The following is an 18,624-nucleotide window of genomic DNA, read 5'->3' as shown; positions in this document are numbered from 1 at the left end:
AATTAGTACTTTAGGGATCCCTGGGTGGCGCAGTGGTTTGGCGCCTTCCTTTGGCCCAGGGAGAGATCCTGGAGACCAGGGATCGAATCCCACGTCGGGCTCCCGGTGCATGGAGCCTGCTTCTCCCTCTGCCTGTGTCTCTGCCTCTCTTTCTCTCTCTGTGTGACTATCATAAAAAAAAGAAAAAGAAATTAGTATTTTAAAACAGTCCCTGGAACAAATTTCTCAATGTTCCAGTTTTGCTTTAAGTTCTAGACTTCTTTATCCTTATCAAGAAAAAAATGGACTATTATGAAATCCTCTTAAGTAACGCCTGGAGAAAAACCAGCAGCTAGCTCTTTCCTTCTCAATCCATAAGAGTGGAAAGGAGAAAAAAAATGACCAAGGCCCACAGATTCCACTTTTGTTCGGTAGTCAAATGCACCCTCTAGTACCATACATGGCAGGCTCCAGTGTTGACTCCTGATCAGTGACATATCAAGAGAGAGAGGCCATGGAAACAATCTGCCCTGTCTTGAGGAGCATTTTATCACTGATATTGTTTGAAATTGTTAGTATACAGTGACAATAAAAAGTAGAACAAATTTTAGTTGGATTTTATTTTTTTATCATGTTGTCTGATCTTTAATTAAGTATAAAGACTTCCTCCAATCATGTTACCTAGGGGCCATTTTACCCACTGCTGTGTTTGACTGCCAGTCTCTTGTTTCTCTCCTCAGCAATGGTGAAGTGGATACCTCTTCCACTGGGAAGAGATATCCATGGTTTGTTTCCTTTACCAATAAAAAAAAAAGGTGGAGAGCCAGGTGGCAAAGCTGTTGCCATTGTATCTTTCATGTGAACTACATCAAAAGAACAAGAGTATCTCTCTTTGATCACACCAGTTCTTCCCAGGTTAGCACTTCTAGTCACCATCCACAGATTACCATATTTGATGAAATCAGTAATCTTCCCAGTCTCCAAATCAATCTGAATGGTGTCATTCACCTTGATGAGGGGATCTGGATAGTGGGTGGAGTGAGCATTCTGTTTCACCAAGTGAGGGATTCCTTTTGTCCCCACAAAGATCTTTCTCACTTTCTATAACTTATACTTGGCCTCTTTAGGTGTAAGCCAATTAACAGCAAAGAGACCCTGGGTGTCATAGATCAGATGGAAATTCTCCCCAGGCTTGTCAGTGCTGATAACATTCATAAAACTAGCAAGGTAGGTTATATCAGTTTGGACCTTGCCATCACTCTTGATGAAACACTGAATACAGATCTTCTTTATTTCATCTCCTGTTAGGGCATACTTACGTCTATTTATCAGGAAAATGATGAGAAGGAGACCTTCTCTTAGCTTCTGGGGGCAAGTAGATGGATGACAGACAAACATAACTAGTCAGTTTAATCAGTGTCCGATGGAGCTGCTACATGCTTTAGATGCTTCTTGGGACCATGAGCTATGGCTACACTAGGCACTAAAAGATTACTGGTTTTTGTTTTTTTTTTTTTTTTTTTTTTTTAATTCTCCAAAGAAAACTTGTCCTTAATGGCCTGTATCACTCTTAAAGACCCATACATATCTTGGTAGCCTCACAAACTGGTCACATGGACATGCTAGTGACAGAATTTTGGGACTTTGTCTTATCTACAGGTCAAATATTTACTTTCATCTGGCAAATCTGTGCTCCTATGAAAATTTAGCAGCATTCTTCTGTTATAGTAGGATTTCACTTTTCTCAGATTATATTGCAGAATAGCTTCTTTCTTTTTTTAATTGGCTGTCGATTTAGTCTCAAATACCCTATGAAATATTTTAATTTGTTATGTCTATTCAATACTTTTAGTTGTTTTGTTGTGTAGATTTGAATTATCCTAATACTCTTTAGGGCATAATTGGCACAAACTATGCCAGCAAAAGTTAGGATACGTTGTTTTGAGTCAGTGCCAATTAAATTTAAAGGAATGGATTTTCCAACTTTAAGAAAAAAGGCTCACATCAGGCTAAAGGTGAGATAAAAACAAAACTAAACTAAAACCTTTGAAGCCCTAACATTTATCCTGAGGCTATGTAAGAACACCCATGTTCGATAGCTTTAGAAAAAAAATAACTTAATATCCACATTCAAACAGAATATATGCTGCGATTCAGAAAAGATGGGATTTTATTCAAGCCGATTGCTTTCCATGAGGAAAAAAAGATTAGAAGAAAAACTAATGAAGGAAAATATATAACAGTAATGCAATTTATAATGAAAAGGTCAGGGGTGAGAATGCTCTCTTATTTTCCATTAAATACCAGATACCAAACTGACTGTCATTGAGATCAAATATCTCATAATTTTCCTCTGCCTTTGCTACCACTATACCTCTATACCATTGCCTCTCTACCATTTCAGTCACCATAGCAGGTCCCAATCTAATGGTGCTAAACACAAAGAAAAGTTCATTTAAACACTAATGGAAGTACATACTGATTGATATCGAGTAAAGGAGACATTGAATAAAGGAGAATAACTCAACTTCATGTTGCATTCTTTGAGGATGGAATAGATAAGTACAATAAGTACAATGAGTACATGTTACACAACATGGCACAATGAATGAATGATCTAAAGTTTGTGATAAGCCATCATCATCTTCCAAATTTCAAGCTTTCTCTCCCCTCTCTTACTACTACTCTCTGTTAGGAATTCTCAGTCCTGTTAATCATAGCACATCTATAAAGTATAGAAATTTCTATGAGTTTTTTTTTTTTTTTAATCCCAGGACTTTCTTTGGGATTCTACTCAAAGGGGCCATACATCCAAACACTGTAGGTCTAAAAGAGAAATAAATGAATGAGCATTGCTGAATTAAATATTTTTTTCTTTTAATTTTGAGAGTTTATCACAGACGTAATTCGTGGCACTTGGAAGGATTTGGGTCAATTTTATCTTGGAATTTAATATAATATTTTCAAATGTCTTGTGGCTTATGCATAATGCTGAGCTACATTTATCAAAGTAGTGAAATAGTGTTACTGAGGCTATATCAAAATAAGTACAGCAGAAACTGATCAGCAGTGATGGGGAGAATAAAAAGTGGAATCAAATAGAGCTGATACTGAGTGCTAGTCTTGTAGATTATAACCGTGTGGTGGAATGTTGTTACAAATTGAACTTCTCCAAATCTTTATTTTAGAATCTGTATAAAGTGAAGTTGTCACGTCTTATGGGATTCTACTGAAGACTTAACTTATTAAGGCACAAAAGTGCTTCTTACAAGTTTCTAAAGGCTCTACAAAGGTCTAGCATATTTTTAGTCATGGGATTTAAATTGTATGATGGTCTTGAAAAAAATCAGCATCAAAATATTCTAGATGTAAACTTCATAAGCAAACATTGCCATGTGATTTCGCATTTACTTACTTGCTTTTGTATATGAGCTTGTCTGTAACAAGTAAAAGTAAAATTAATTTATGGTTCAGAGTTCAAGATTTCACTGTGGTTTAAATTGAGGGAAAAATGTGAAAGAAGTAGGGGATTTAAGTTGTCCTAAAGGGTAAACTAGTATGGATATACTGAACTAAAACAGAACAAAACAAACTGAACAAACAAACAAACAAAAACAGGCCACCCAAACTGGATATTTCAAGTAGAATATTATCTGACTATGGTCCCTTACTTACTAACTTATAACTGTTCTTTAGAACTGGTATTAATTTAAAATCATCATATTTGGTGAATGCATTATTGAATTAATTGATCCCATAAAATATGAGGAATTGATAAAAAAAACTAATTTTAAAGGATATATAATCATAGAAATAATAGAAACATCTCAAAGGGGAATATATTATGTTCTGAATAGCAGTGATCAAGGAAAGAAGGAAAATTCAAAAGATGCATTTTACAGCCAAACCCAACATCAACATTACAATTTCAATAAATCAATAGTACACATCACATAAATGTAGTGGTGCTAATTCAAATTTTATTGAGAATGTGATTTTGTTTTTAATTAATGCATTTGTTTGGTTTTGCATGTGGTTAAGATCCTTAAGCCTAAGGAATTTTTTATCTATTTTGTATCTATGTATATTTCATTGTGTAAAAATTTAACTTAAATATTGTCAAGATTGGGATCCCTGGTGGCACAGCAGTTTGGCGCCTGCCTTCGACCCAGGGCGCGATCCTGGAGACCCGGAATCGAATCCCACTTCGGGCTCCTGGTGCATGGAGCCTGCTTCTCCCTCTGCCTATGTCTCTGCCTCTCTCTCTCTCTCTCTCTGTGTGTGACTATCATAAATAAATAAAAATTTAAAAAAAATTTAAAAAAATATTGTCAAGATTCTGGTATACAGAAAAATCACTTTCTAAACCAATAATTGAAGCAACTACTCAAACCCATAATCTATTTCTAACGCATTAAAAACTATGTAATGTAAGGATTTTAATTGTGCATGTCTGTTAGTTTTTGCTTAGATTGGTAAGATTGATCTCTCTTTCAATAATGTTTTTCTCATCCTCCATTTCTGTGGTATATAGACCATTTTTATGTCAAGGATTCCAAACCCACAAGATAGAAAAATCTACAATCAAGTATAGCAAGCAAGAAAAAGAAGCTTTCTTTTTTTATAGGAATAAAAAATAAATTTTATAAATAATAAAAAATTATAAATAAATTTATAACAACTTACCTTTTAAATAATTCAAAAGAGAAACAAAAGGATGTTGCGTAACAACAATATTTTTATTGCATATTCTGCTTGTAAGAAGACAAAGCAACAGGGCTTCTTTGGCAATTTTAGTGTGAAATCACACATAATTGAGGAAAGGTACATTGACAGAAAGAAATGAAGATTCTAAGGGAGGAAAAAAGAAAGGTGTTGGAAACAGAACAGAGAGCAGAGGATGTGCCAAAATTTGCTAGATAAGAAGGAATTAGAGGGATAAAAAAGAAGGAATTAGAGGACAGAGAGGCACATGGGCGAGGTGAAGCTAGGAGGGAAGCCAGGTCACACAGGGAGGAAGAGATCATTCATTCTTCATTCATTCATTCATTCAGACAGTCAGTCACATAGCTAATGAAACAAACACTCCTTTACCAAGAATATAATTGAGTTCTGGTTATGTGCCAGGCTCTGAGTTAGAATCTGAGTATGTTGTAGCAAATAAAATGAACACTTTAGTCACGGCTTAATAAAAGAGATAGTCAATCAAATGAACAAAGTTAAATACATCATTAATTCTACTCATTATATAAAAAGGGGACATTAATTTTCCTATAACTCCTGCTTATTTAAGACACTATTGTGCCATGGGGCAAGAGAAGAATATATAGAAATTATGACTGCATAGTTTGTCTAAGGTTATCCAGCAAGCACACAAATGGAGCAGTTTATTATTCTTCACAGTCACATCTTTTTTTTTTTTTTTTTTTTTAGCTTGTGTTCAGTTTGGGACAGAAACAGATCAGTTAATAATTTAGTTGGAGGTACACTGTATGTCACATGATGATATTCCCTTGAATTGTCTTTTGAATCATTCATTAATTGCAAATTGCAAATTGCAAAGAGCATAGAATGACCATTTTTATTTTAAAATGTCAAAACCCGGGGATCCCTGGGTGGCTCAGCAGTTTGGCGCCAGCCTTTGGCCCAGGGCGTGATCCTGGAGTCCCGGGATCGAGTCCCGCGTTGGGCTCCAAGCATGGAGTTGCTTCTCCCTCCTCCTGTGTCTCTGCCTCTCTCTCTCTCTATCATGAATAAATAAATAATAAATCTTAAAATAAAATAAAATAAAATAAAATAAAATAAAATAAAATGCCAAAACCCATAATTGAACTGGAATTTTATTTTTGTCTTTGAGACTGCTAATTCAGGCCAACATTTCTAAAAATATTATTAGGGATTAGTAATAATTTAGTTTTGTGGTCATTTTTAAATTCAAATTAAATAAAGCATTATGATCTAGCTCGATATTTGTGGAAATGTTATCTAATAAAAAACTTAGGATGAACAATGCATATGTAGAGTTTACCCTTGTACAACATAGGGGCAAGGAACATGGCTCCTCCATGCAGTCAGAAATCTGCATATAACTTCTGACTCTCCAAAATCTATTAATAGCTTCTGTTGACCAGAAGCTTTACCAATAACACAAACAGTCAATTAACACATACTTTGTATGTTGTATGTATTATATACTATGTTCTTATAATAAAGTAAGCTAGAGGAAAGAAAATATTATTAGGAGAATTCATAAGGAAGAAAAAATATATTTACAGAACTGTTTTATATTTACAGGAATAAATCTGCACATAAGTAGACTCATGCCATTCAAACTGGTGTTGGTCAAGGGTCAACTGTATTTAATGCTACAGAACTATAAACTTGAAATAATTAAAATAATAAATTTAATATTATTTAATTTTGTCACAATAAAAAAAGAAAGAAATCCTAAGAATGTGTGGAAAAAAAAATAAGAGAGGAGTTTCTCCACTGTTTCTTGATCTCAGCTTTCTTACCTAACCCCTTAGAGCCATGGCCCTCAACCTCTTTTGTCCATGGGACAAATTTGAGAAACTGATCAAATGATGGTTTCTTTGTGTACATAAGGAAACATGCACAATGGTTTTGAATAATTTTGTAGGTTTCATAGACAGCCTTTAGTCTATCTTTGAGCCTTAGAAAGGATTTGACCTCCAGAATAGTCTTGGAGTCATTTTTAAATCATTGACTCATTAAAGAAAGATTTCTTGTAAAAAATAAATAATCAAAGAAACTCTAATGAATGAACAACTTTTTTTCCTTCTCGTCCAGTTCAGTCTGTTGAGAAATTGGAACGAGGCAAATAAAATAGAGGCATGGAGAGGTACTGTGGGAGAGAGAAAGGAGTAGCTAAGTCAGGACAGGAAGTGCATAGATACTAAGACATGAGCTGGACATAAATAATGGAAAAGAGCTTTACAGATTGAGAAGAAAGGAAGAACATTTTAGATAGAAGAATCACTGCAGGCAAGGTCTTGAGAGGGTCTGTGGGTAGGCAAAAAGAATAGAGATCCCATTATGAAAAAAAACATGTAGAGATCAGGACAGTGGGTAAAGAAGAAGCTGGGAGATTAGGCTTTAACAATTTGTATGTATCAGGCTGTGGTGTACAGGACTGATGGGGGAGGGGGAAGGCACAAAATAGGACTGAAATGGACAAGCTGAACAAGGAAGGTTATTGTCCTTGGCATGGAATTGAATCTCTTCCAAATGAGCTCACTGCTGGCAATAGAAATAATATACTTGATTTGCTACTGAGCACAACTTCAGGAAAACCACAATGGAAAATGTGAGTGTGATCACTTAGTTCCTCCATGGAATAAGAGCCTGTCACCGGGTTTGCTACCTCTCTGGCTTTGTGACAGTATGAAGACACAAGAACACGTCAGGTTCCATTGATGACCTACCTAATAATCTACAAGCGATATCCATTTGAAATCATATAACTGGAGCCAGAAAACAGCTATTTGATAGTTTTTTAAAAAGTATTTTAGGTTTGCAAATCTGGAAAGGCTAAGAATTTAAACAGCATAATTATCTTTTAAATGCTTCAATTTTGATATAATGTATGCTGTCGAGGTAAAATTTTTATGGTCCTTAATATAACTATACTCTCCCTCAACCTCATTCCCATCTTAGGATGTCCTCTATTGAGAGTAAAATTTTGAATAGCAAAACCTTAATGACTCACTCATGTTCATGTCATTTACAGCCATTACAGCATAGGTCACTCACAGCTTCTGTTATTATCAGAACATTAAAAACCCTGCTGGGGCTTTTCATTGTTATTTGTTTGACATCCGCTTATTATTTACCATTGGGAACATCACAGATGGCCCAATTTCCTTCTGACCCTCTTAATGAAGAGTGATCATTATTTTTATGGGTCCTCCTAGGGTACCCTATCTGTAAGTAAATAGCTAGTGGGAAGAAATAAATTATATTCCAAGTTATTACCAATTGACCACACCTCACAAAGAAACCTGTGCAGTTAAACTGGACCCCAATTTTTGAACTTCAATCTTCTGGGAAAGATGTAGATACAGATAAGGAGTTAAATAAAAGTGAAAGAACATTGTAATCATTGCATTACTTAGGAATATTTAGGATACATACAGAAAGACCTTACTCAAACTGATTTAAGCTAGGGAATGTATTAACTTCTCTAATTGAAAATTCCAGAGGAATGCACAGCTTTGACACAACTTTTTTTAAAGGTTATATATTTATTTATTTGAGAGCAAGAGAGATGGAGAGAGTGGGGAAAAGGGGCAAAGGAAGAAGGAGACAGAGAATCTCAAACAAATTCTCTGCTGAGCATGGAGCCAGACATGGAGCTCCATCTCAGGACCTTAAGATTGTGACCTGAGCCAAAATCAAGGGTCAGATGTTCAACCAACTGAGCCACCCAGGTGCCCCAACACAACTTCTTTTAGAATTCAATTAATGTCATTAAATTTAGTTTCTCTCCACCAATTGATTCTGTTTCTTTAGGTTACCTTTTTTCAGGTAAAAACCACATGCGATTTCAAGATTGCCACTCAACTTTTGGTATTAACATCCTCATCTAATAGGAAACTGTATTTGCCCTGATATTCCCTGCCAAAATCCAAGTATATCTCTTTGCATGGGATTGCATCTTTTGCTCGGCCTTGAATACAGAGCGACATTCTGATAGTGTGAAAACTGTTTTACTCTGGCTCACACAGTTCATATGTGCCAAAAGAATAGAAAATGGAAAAGAAACCAGTTAGTTAAAGCAACAAATTACCACAACAATGATAAGGCAATAATAAGATGGAGTTAAAAAATAACCTAGATATGATTGATATCAGTAGTGGATAGTTTAGTCACCAAAATAAATTAAAGCTAATGCCGTTAAAATTATAAAACTATATATATATATTTTTTTTTTAAAACAGTAAATCTTATAAAGGTATATATTTTTCACTACTATTTTCATGTTTTCAGGCTCAAGACAATTCTTAAAGCATGATGTTCTCAAAAGTATCTTTCTTTCCTAAAATATAGCACCATCAACATTCTACTTTCCATTGTTGCTTTTGTAAAGCAAACATTTAAAGATACTTGGAAAATAGTCTGATGTCACAATTGCTTTTTTTTTAAACAGTTTTTCCTTCAATTTTATATGCTTGTATCAACAGTAATTTTTTTAGACATTCATAGCATATTATAACAGGTTATCTTCTTTCCCTAAAGCACACCCAAAATACATCTTCTTAGATTTCCATTTTTGCTTCCTTTAGAGGGGCTTACAGTCAAAACAAGATGGTATAGACTCATTTCTCCCTATTCTTTCCTGTTCCTCTGCACAAAGTACAACTATAAACCCTGGTAATAACATAAGAGACAACCAACAGAGCACTGACAGATAGAAAGAAGAGAGTGGGTTAGAGAAGCCAAGATCTGAAGAACAACACAGAGGTAGTTTGGCTGCACCCCCACAACAACACAGACATAGAGACCACCCAGATCCCATGCCTTCAGATCTCCAGCCTAACCACAGAAGGCAGTCCAGGGAGGTTGATTTCTTTCTTGAGTCAGAATCCCTCTGACAGCATCAGGGCTAAGGGGGTCAATTGGGAACCCCATAGTGACAAGCAGCCAGCAGGGGAAGCATTCTTCTTTCCTGCCAAATAGAAGACAACCCTCTTAGCAGCCTCTTTGTCTACGTGGGCCTGATATCTCTTTTTCCTGCCCAGAGACTCTGGCTGGCTTGGGGTAGAAAGAAGAGAGATTTTTAGTGGAACCCCACAAAATCCTCCTCTAATCTTCCAATCCAGGGACACCCTACTGCCACCTGAGGCAGCATGATCAAGGGAAAGGCGAGTGCAAGTTGCAACAGATAAACCAAGTCAACCAAGACAATTGCAAAGACTCTGAGAAGTCCACTGACAGCCTACAAAGTCAACTAAATCTTGGGGCCTAAACTTAAATAAGGTGCCCACTGGTGAAAAGAATAAACAATGAAGTAGGGGTAGCTGGGTTAAGCCTCTGACTCTTGGTTTAGCTGGGGTAGGGATCTCAGAGTTGTGTGATCAGACCTGCAAGGACTCTGCTCAACTAGGAGTCTGCTTCTCCCTCCATCTCCCTCTGCTCATGCTCATATTCTAGTTCTCTCTCTCTCTCTCTTTCATATCTATCTATCTATCTATCTATCTATCTATCTATCTATGAGGGATATATATATATATATATATATATATATATATATATATATATATCCCAGAATCTCCTAATTGTGGGGACATAAAACTTCTCTGAATTTCTCAGTATTCCTATAAAAAGGTCATAGTTTCCAAAGACTCTTTATATACCATGTGAATTAGATCTGCAGCCTTCTATCTACTTGATTGTTCTAATGTGAAATAAGAGTAAAATTTCTCCTCTCTAAGAGAACCAAATGATTCTACTCCTGCTAAGTTTCCCAGTAAGCTACAAATGAGCCCTGAGCACACGGAGTTATTTTCCTCAATATTTACATTTCAAGGAAGAATTCTTTGGACCTGGACCTTGAAAAGAGTTCTTCCTTATAGTGTAGGGCTATCTGGCACCCATCAAACATGTTATTTACATCACAAATGTCTGGAATAAAGATACATTTTCAGGAATACAGAGATATCGACCTCTTTCCCCTTTTTAGAAGCAGATAAAAATTTTTCTTCTCCCTCACCTATGACAAGTCAAGTCACTCACAAAGCAAAAAAAATCCTGTGTGCTATCATTTTGTTGCCCTAGGAGTAAGATAAAGTCCCTTAGGGGGACTAACCACTTCTTATTTACTATAAAGTATTTAATAGGAAATCTTCCTCTAATTCAAGAATATCTTATGTATAAATTCAGTGTAAAATTATTAAAGATAAATATTAAAAATGTAGTATTACACAATAGACAAAATGCCCAGGATTCTGTTGAAAATCACCCACCATACTAAGAACTAAGAAAATAATGGCTTACATAAGAGAAGCCAACTGATGCCAACACTGAAATGAATCATCTCACAAGGATCTTAAAGCACCTATCACAAAAATGCTTCTGTGATCAATTACAGATTCTTTTGAAGCAGATTTTAAAAAAAGAAAAGAAAATCCCAGCAAAGAACTAAGATTTGTAAAACAATCGAATACATATTGTAGAGCTTAAATTAGAATTAAATTGATATTATATAACTGAAAAATAGAATAAAAGATACTTTTGAAAACCCACTAGACAGACTCAACAGTAGATATGACAAAGGATAGAATCAATAAGCTTAAAGTCCAAGCAATACAATTTACCTAGTATGAACAAAAGAGATAAAAAACATAGCTGAAAAATATTGAACACAGTCTCAGGGACCTATAGAAAAATAAAAAAAAGATCCCACACAGGCATATTCAGAGTCCTACAGGAGAGGAGAAAGAGAGTAGAGCTGAAGGAGCATTTAAATAAATTATGGCTGAAAATCTGCCAATGTTGGCAAAATATGCAAACCTACAGATCCAAGAAACAGAGTGGATCCCTAACAGTTAAAAAAAAAAGATATCATAATTAAATTTTGGAAAATTACAGGCAAAAGAATCTAAATGGAAATGAGGTTTCCACACTTTGTCCCAACTGGAAAAATATCATTAGTAGATTTCTATAAATCAAATATGTATTTTGTATTATCCACTGTAGCATCCACTCAGAAACTATACAGAGATCCATCCAAAAACATTGTAAATAAAGTGAAAACTTAAAAAAAATAATAAAGCGAAAACTTAAACATACTTTTGAAGCAGCCTGATCAAATTTTTTTTTCTTAATTTTGACATTCCCTCCCCCCCCTTTTTTTTTTTAGAAAAAACACACTTTATTGGAGAGAAAGCACTACATATGAGCCATGGATGAAGGCAGGCAGCCTTGTGGGCATCCTACATGTCACTTCAAAAATTGACACAGCAGGTTCTGCTAAGAAAGAGCAACTGGAACATGGGTTCATCCGGGCAACTTTCCCAACCTCATCCCTCCGAGAGGTGGGGACACTCCCAAACATTTCCTTGAAGGCAACTGTGGTCTGCTGGAAACAGAGCTCCTCAGGGGTGCCTCCTTGTTTTATGAATAAAGAACACTTTCTTTAGATTTTTGAAGTGATTTGTTAATTTCATTCTACGTTCTCTCCAAGCCACCAGACTAGTTTCTGTGCAGAACGCCTTGATATGGGCACTGGAGAGATTATCTTTAGCCATGATCAAGTTGTCCCAGGTTACATCATCAACCAGCATCATTCTGCTGTTGTGGATCTGAAAAATGCACTTTTTCAATTTTACATCAAAAATTCGAGGGAAATCAAATCTACCCATCAATGTGGCCTTCTCTGATGAGGTCTAGATCTTAAGTTTCTATTCGGTTTGTGGCCATGATAACTTTCATGTCATGACAAGGAGATTACCTTCACGTATTTCACTCATCCCCCTACCTACCTCCCCTCTGGTAACCACCAGTTTGTTCTCTATATTTAAGAATCTGTTTTTTTGTGTGTCTCTGTTTTATTTTGATCATTTGTTTTGTTTCTTAAATTCCACATATGAGTGAAATCATATGGCATTTGTTTATCTCTGATTTATTTCAGTTAGCATTATATTCTCTTAGAGCTCTTAGATCCATCTAAGCTGCTGCATATGGAAACATTTCATTCCTTTTTTATGGCTGAAGTAAGGTCCCATTATGCATATATACTACATCTTTTTTACTCATTCATCTGTCAATGGATACTTGGGTTATTTCCATAATTTGGCTATTAAAATAAGGCAACAATAAACATGGAGGCACATATATCTTGTTGATTAGCATTTTCATATTCTTTGGGTAAATATGCAGTAGTGGAGTTACTGGATTGTATGGTACTTCTATTTTTGATTTTAATTTTTTGAAGTAACTCTAGAGTTTTCCATAAGTGGCTATACCAGTTTGCGTTCCAACCAACAGTGCACAAGTGCTTCTTTTTCTCTACCTCTTTGCCAAAACTTGTTGTTTCTTGTGCTTTTGATTTTAACCATTCTGACAGGTGTGAGGTGATATATCATTATGATTTGGATTTGCATTTCTCTGACAGTAATGGTGAGCTCCTTTTCATGTGTGTGTTTGTTATCTGTATGTCTTCTTTTAAAAATGTCTGTTCATGTCTTCTGGCCATTTTTTAATTGGCTTATTTGTGTATTTTAGTATTGAATTGTGTAAGTTCTTTATATGTTTTGGATACTAACCCATTATTGGATATATATCATTTATAAATATCTTCTTTCATTCAGTAGGTTGTCTTTTGCTTTTCTGTGAAGAAGATTTTTATTTTGACACAGTCCCAATAGTCTGTTTTTGCTTTTGCTTTCATTGCGTTAGGAGCCATATATAGAAAAATACTGCTGTAGCCACCGTCAAAGAAAATATTATCTGTGCTCTCTTCTAAAATGTTTATGGTTTCGGGATGCCTAGGTTTATTTTTGTGCACATATGGTATAAGGAAATGGTCCAGTTTCATTCTTTTCATATTAATTGACCATCTCATTGGTTTATTTATGGGCTCTCTCTTCTGCTCCACTGAATCTGTGTGTCTACTTTTGTGCCAGTAATATACTGTTATGAAAACTGTAGCCTCATGGTATAGCTTAAAAACTGGGATTGTGATACCTTCAGGTTTGTTCCTTTCCAAGACTGCTTTGGCTATTTGGGGTCTTTTGTTGTTACATATATATTTTAGAATTATTTGTTTTAGTTCTGTGAAAAATGCCGTTGCTTTTTTGATAAGGATTGAATTAAATCTGTAGATTGCTTTGGGTATATGGATATTTTAATGTTTTATAGTTTTCAGAGTATAAGACTTTCAACTCCAAGGTTCAGTTCATTCCAAGATATTTTACAATTTTTGATGCAGTTGTAAATTAGACTGATTTCTTAATTTCTCTTTCTGCTACTGCATTATTAATGTATAGAAATGCGATGGATTTCTGTATATTGATTCTGTCCCCTGCAAATTTATTGAATTTATTAATCACTTTTAGTAATTTTTTGTGAAGTCTTTCAGATTTTCTATATATATTATCATGTCATCTGCAGATAGTGATAGCTTTACTTCTTCCTTACCTATTTGATGGCTTTTATTTATTTTTCTTGTCTGATTGCTGTGGCTAGCACATCTAGTACTATGCTAAATAAACATAATGAGGGAACATATTAGTATTGTTCCTGATCTTAGGGGGAAAAACTTTCAGTTTTTCACCATTAAGTATGAGTTAGCTGTTAATTTTTTATATACAAACTTTATTATGTGGAAGAATGTTCCTTCTAAAGCCACTTTGTTGAGGATTTTTATCATGAATTGATGTGGTACTTTATCAAATGCTTCTTCTGCCTCTATTGAAATGATCAAATGTTTTTTATCTTCTCTTGTTTATGTGATGTATCACTTTTATTTCCAAAGATTAAACAACTTTGCATCCTAGAAATAAATTCCAGTTGATCATGGTGGTTTTTTTTTTTTATTGTATTGCTGGATTCAGTTTGCTAATATTTTGTTGAGGATTTTTTGCATCTATGCTTATCAGAGATTCTGGCCTGTAGTTCTCTTTTTTGTAGTGTCTTTATCTGGTTTTGATATCAGAGTAGTGTTGGCTTTGTAGAATGAATTTGGAAGCTTTCCATCCTCTTCCAATTTCTGAAACAGTTTAAGAAGAATAGGTGTTAACTCTTCTTTACATGTTTAGCTAAATTCTGTTGTGAAACCATCTAGCCCTGGACCTTTGTATTTTGGGCGTCTTGGATTACTGATTCAATTTCATTGCTGGTAATTGGTCTGTTCAAAGCTATTAAATTTTCCCGGTTCGTTTTGGGGGGTTACATGTTTCTAAGAATTTATCCACTTCTTCTAAGTTGTCCAATTTGTTGGCATATAATTTTTCATAATATTCGCTTATAATCCTTTGTATTTCTGTGGTGTCAGCTGTTATTTCTCTTCTTTCATTTCTTATTTTGATTTTTGAATCCTCTTTCTTTCTTGCTGCATCTGGCTAACAGTTTATCAATTTTGTTCTTTACAAAGAATCAGCTTCTGGTTCCATTGGTGTTCTCTTGTTTTTTGTTTGTTTGTTTGTTTTTGTTTTCTTTTCATTTATATTTTGTTTATTTCTGCTCTAATATTTACTATTTCCTTCTTTCTACTGGATTTGGATTTTGTTTGTTCTTTTTCCAGCTCTTTAGATGTAAGGTTGGGTTGTTTATTTGAGATTTTTCTTGATTCTTGAAGTAGGCCTATATTACTATAAACTTCTCTCTTAAAACCACTGTTGCTGAATCCCAAAGATTTTAGACTATTGTGTTTTCATTTTCATTTGTCTTCATGTACTTTTTTATTTCCTTTTTGATTTCTTTGTTGACCTATTTATTGTTTAGTAGCATGTTTTTTTTGTTTGTTTGTTTTTTGTTTTTTTTTAGTAGCATGCTTTTTAACCTCCATGCCTTTGTGTTCTTCCCAGATATTTTCTTGTGGTTGATTTCTGGTTTCATAGACCTGTGGTTGAAAAAAGTACATGAGATGACTTCATTTTTTAAAATTTATTAACACTTGTTTTGTATCCTAATGTAAGGTTCTGTTATACTATTTTTTAAGAGCAGTTCTCAGCTCACAAAAAAAATGAGAAGATACATATATGTCCTGCTCCCACACATGCAGAGCCACCCCTATTATCAACAGCAGTCACCAGAGTGGTACATTTGTTCCACAAATGAATCTACAGTTACACATCATAATCAACTAAAGTCCATAGTTCACCTTAGGGCTCACTTTTGAATGTTGTACATTCTACAGAATTGGAAAAATATATAATGACATATGTCCATCATTATAGTACCATATGGAATATTTTCCATGCCCTCAAAATTCTCTGTACTCTACCTATTCAACTCTCCCTCATTCCCATAGATGGCAGTCACTGACCTGTGTATTGTCTCCATAGTTTTGACATTTCCAAAATGTCATATTGTTGGAATCCTGCACTATGTAGCCTTCTTAGATTAGTTATTTTCACTGAGTAATATGATTTTTAGTTTCCTCCATCTATTTTATTCTCATGGCTTGATAGTTTATTTACTTTTGATGCTAAATAATATTCCATTGTCTGGATATGCCACAGTTTATCCATTCGCCTGTGAAAAAACATCTTGGTTGCTTCCCAGTTTTGTCATTTATGAATAAAGTCACCAAATAAACATAGATGTTTAGAGGTCTTTGTGCAGGTTTTTGTGCAAACATGTTTTCAACTTCTTTGAGTAAATACCTTGAAGCAGAGTTGTTGGATCATATGGTAAGAGCATGTTTAGTATTGTAAGAAAACACTAAACTGTCTTCCAAAATGATTGTACAATTTTGCATTCTTATCAGTAATATATGAGAATTCTTCTTGCTCCACATCCTTACCAGTGTTCAATTTTATCAGTATCCTAGATTTGTGGCCATTATAGGTATGTAGTAATATTGTATTATTGTTTTGATTTGCATTTTCCTCACATTATATGATGTGGAGCATCTCTTCATATGCTTATTAGCTATCTATATATCTTCTTTGGTGAGATATGTGTTAGTCTTTAGTCCATTTTTTAATGAAGTTGTTTTCTTATTGTTGAATTTTAAGAGTTTTCTGTATATTTTGAATAACAGTCCATTATCAGATGTGTATTTTGCAAATATTTTCTCCTAGTCTGTGTCTTCTTTTTTTCATTTTTTTCCATTCTTCTTTTCTTTCTTCTTTCTTTCTTTCTTTCTTTCTTTCTTTCTTTCTTTCTTTCTTTCTTCTTTTTCTTTCTTCTTTCTTTCTTTCTTCTTTTTCTTTCTTCTTTCTTTCTTTCTTTCTTTCTTTCTTTCTTTCTTTCTTTCTTTCTTTCAGAGACAGAAAGCACATGTGAGTAGGAAGAGGGGGAGAAGGAAAGAATTCTTGAGAAGATTCCCCATTGAGCATGGAGCCTAATGTGAGGCTCAATCCCACAACCCGTGAAATCATCATGACTTGAACCAAAACCAAGAATTGGGTGCTTAACCAACTGAGCCATGAAGGTGCTCCTGTGGCATCTCTTCTTATTCTCTTGACATTGTCTTTCACAAAGCAGAAGTATTTAATTAAGTCCAGCTTATAAATTATTTCTTTCATGAATCATGTCTTTGGTGTCATATGTAAAACGTCTTGCCATTACCAAGGTCATCTAAATTTCTCTTCTGTTATCTTCTAGGAGTTTTATAGTTGTGTATTTAACATTTAGGTCTATGACCATTCATTCATTCATTCATTCATCCATTCACTCATTCATTCTTAATGAACTGACAAAAGTAACTTATTTTACTTCTTTTTTTTCACCTTGAGTTTTAAGCAATGGTGCTCTATTCACAATAATCACTGTTAAATATAATTTTTAAGCTACACATCCTATTCACTTTAATTAAAACTTAATTTTCTATCATAGATATATTAAAATATCTCCATAGGAACACCTGGGTGGCTCAGCGGTTTAGTGCCTACCTTCAGCCTAGGGTGTGATCCTGGAGTCCCAGGATTGAGTCCCACGTCGGGCTCCCTGCATGGAGCCTGCTTCTCCCTCTGCCTGTGTCTCTGCCTCTCTGTGTGTGTCTCTCATTAATAAATAAATAAAATTAAAAAAAATAGAAAATCTCCAAATTACAAAATAAATATGCAATTTCATTTAGAAAGAAATTCAGTTTTCATAACTGTCAGAATAAAATGAGACTTTTTCAGATGGGATATCAAAGAAAGTGAATATAACAGCCAAATTATGATAAATCTTTATAGTATATTTCATTAATTATTCACCAAGAAATTGAGGGGCACTTGATGAATACTATTTTGATATCTTTAGTGAAAAAAATGCATGTTCTTTTTTGAAGTTACAACTTGACCTCATCAATTGTTACACAGCACAGATTTTGTTATATTTTCATCAGAGCCATAAAAATGTATGTTCCATTTTGACAAATTTGTTGAGGCATAATTAGTAAACAATAGAATGTACATGTGTATTTATGCAATATGGCCATTTTTGTCAAATGTATATAACTGTGAAAGCATCAAAACAATTAAAATAATAAATACATGTATCATCCGCACAAATTTGTCCTGTACCACTTTGAAATCTCTTCCTTCTGCTCCACTCCAGTTTCCCCACACCCAGAAAACCACTGACATTTATTTCACTATGGATTAGGTTACATTTCATAAAATTTGTTTTGTTTTTGTTTCTTCTTTCTTTCTGTAGTAAATGGAATCATAAAATCTGTTCTTGTTTCCGGTTTTTTCACTCAAATTAATACTTTTGAGAATAGTGTACATTGTGGCAATAGTTCACTTCTTTTTTAAACTCAGATATAAAGGACATATTGTGTAGGTATATAATATCTTAACTAGATATACTATGTATAATACAGTATGGTTGACTATAACCACAATGCTGTGCATTAGATCTCCAGAACTTACTCATCTTCTGACTGCAAATTTATACCCATTAACAATATTTTCCCAATTTCTTCGTTTTGTCTCTAGCTCTTCGTAACCACCATTATACTCTTCT

General features: G+C 34.4%; 1 pseudogene; it reads right to left on the bottom strand.

The window, feature by feature from the left end:
- Positions 1 to 672: 672 nt before the first annotated feature.
- LOC140621404 (small ribosomal subunit protein eS4, X isoform-like) lies at positions 673 to 12,362 on the bottom strand (annotated as a pseudogene).
- Positions 12,363 to 18,624: the final 6,262 nt, after the last annotated feature.

This window comes from Canis lupus, chromosome 30, assembly GCF_048164855.1.
Source record: "Canis lupus baileyi chromosome 30, mCanLup2.hap1, whole genome shotgun sequence".
NCBI classification, from domain to species: Eukaryota; Metazoa; Chordata; class Mammalia; order Carnivora; family Canidae; genus Canis; species Canis lupus.
This window is presented reverse-complemented; position numbering and strand designations above follow the sequence as displayed.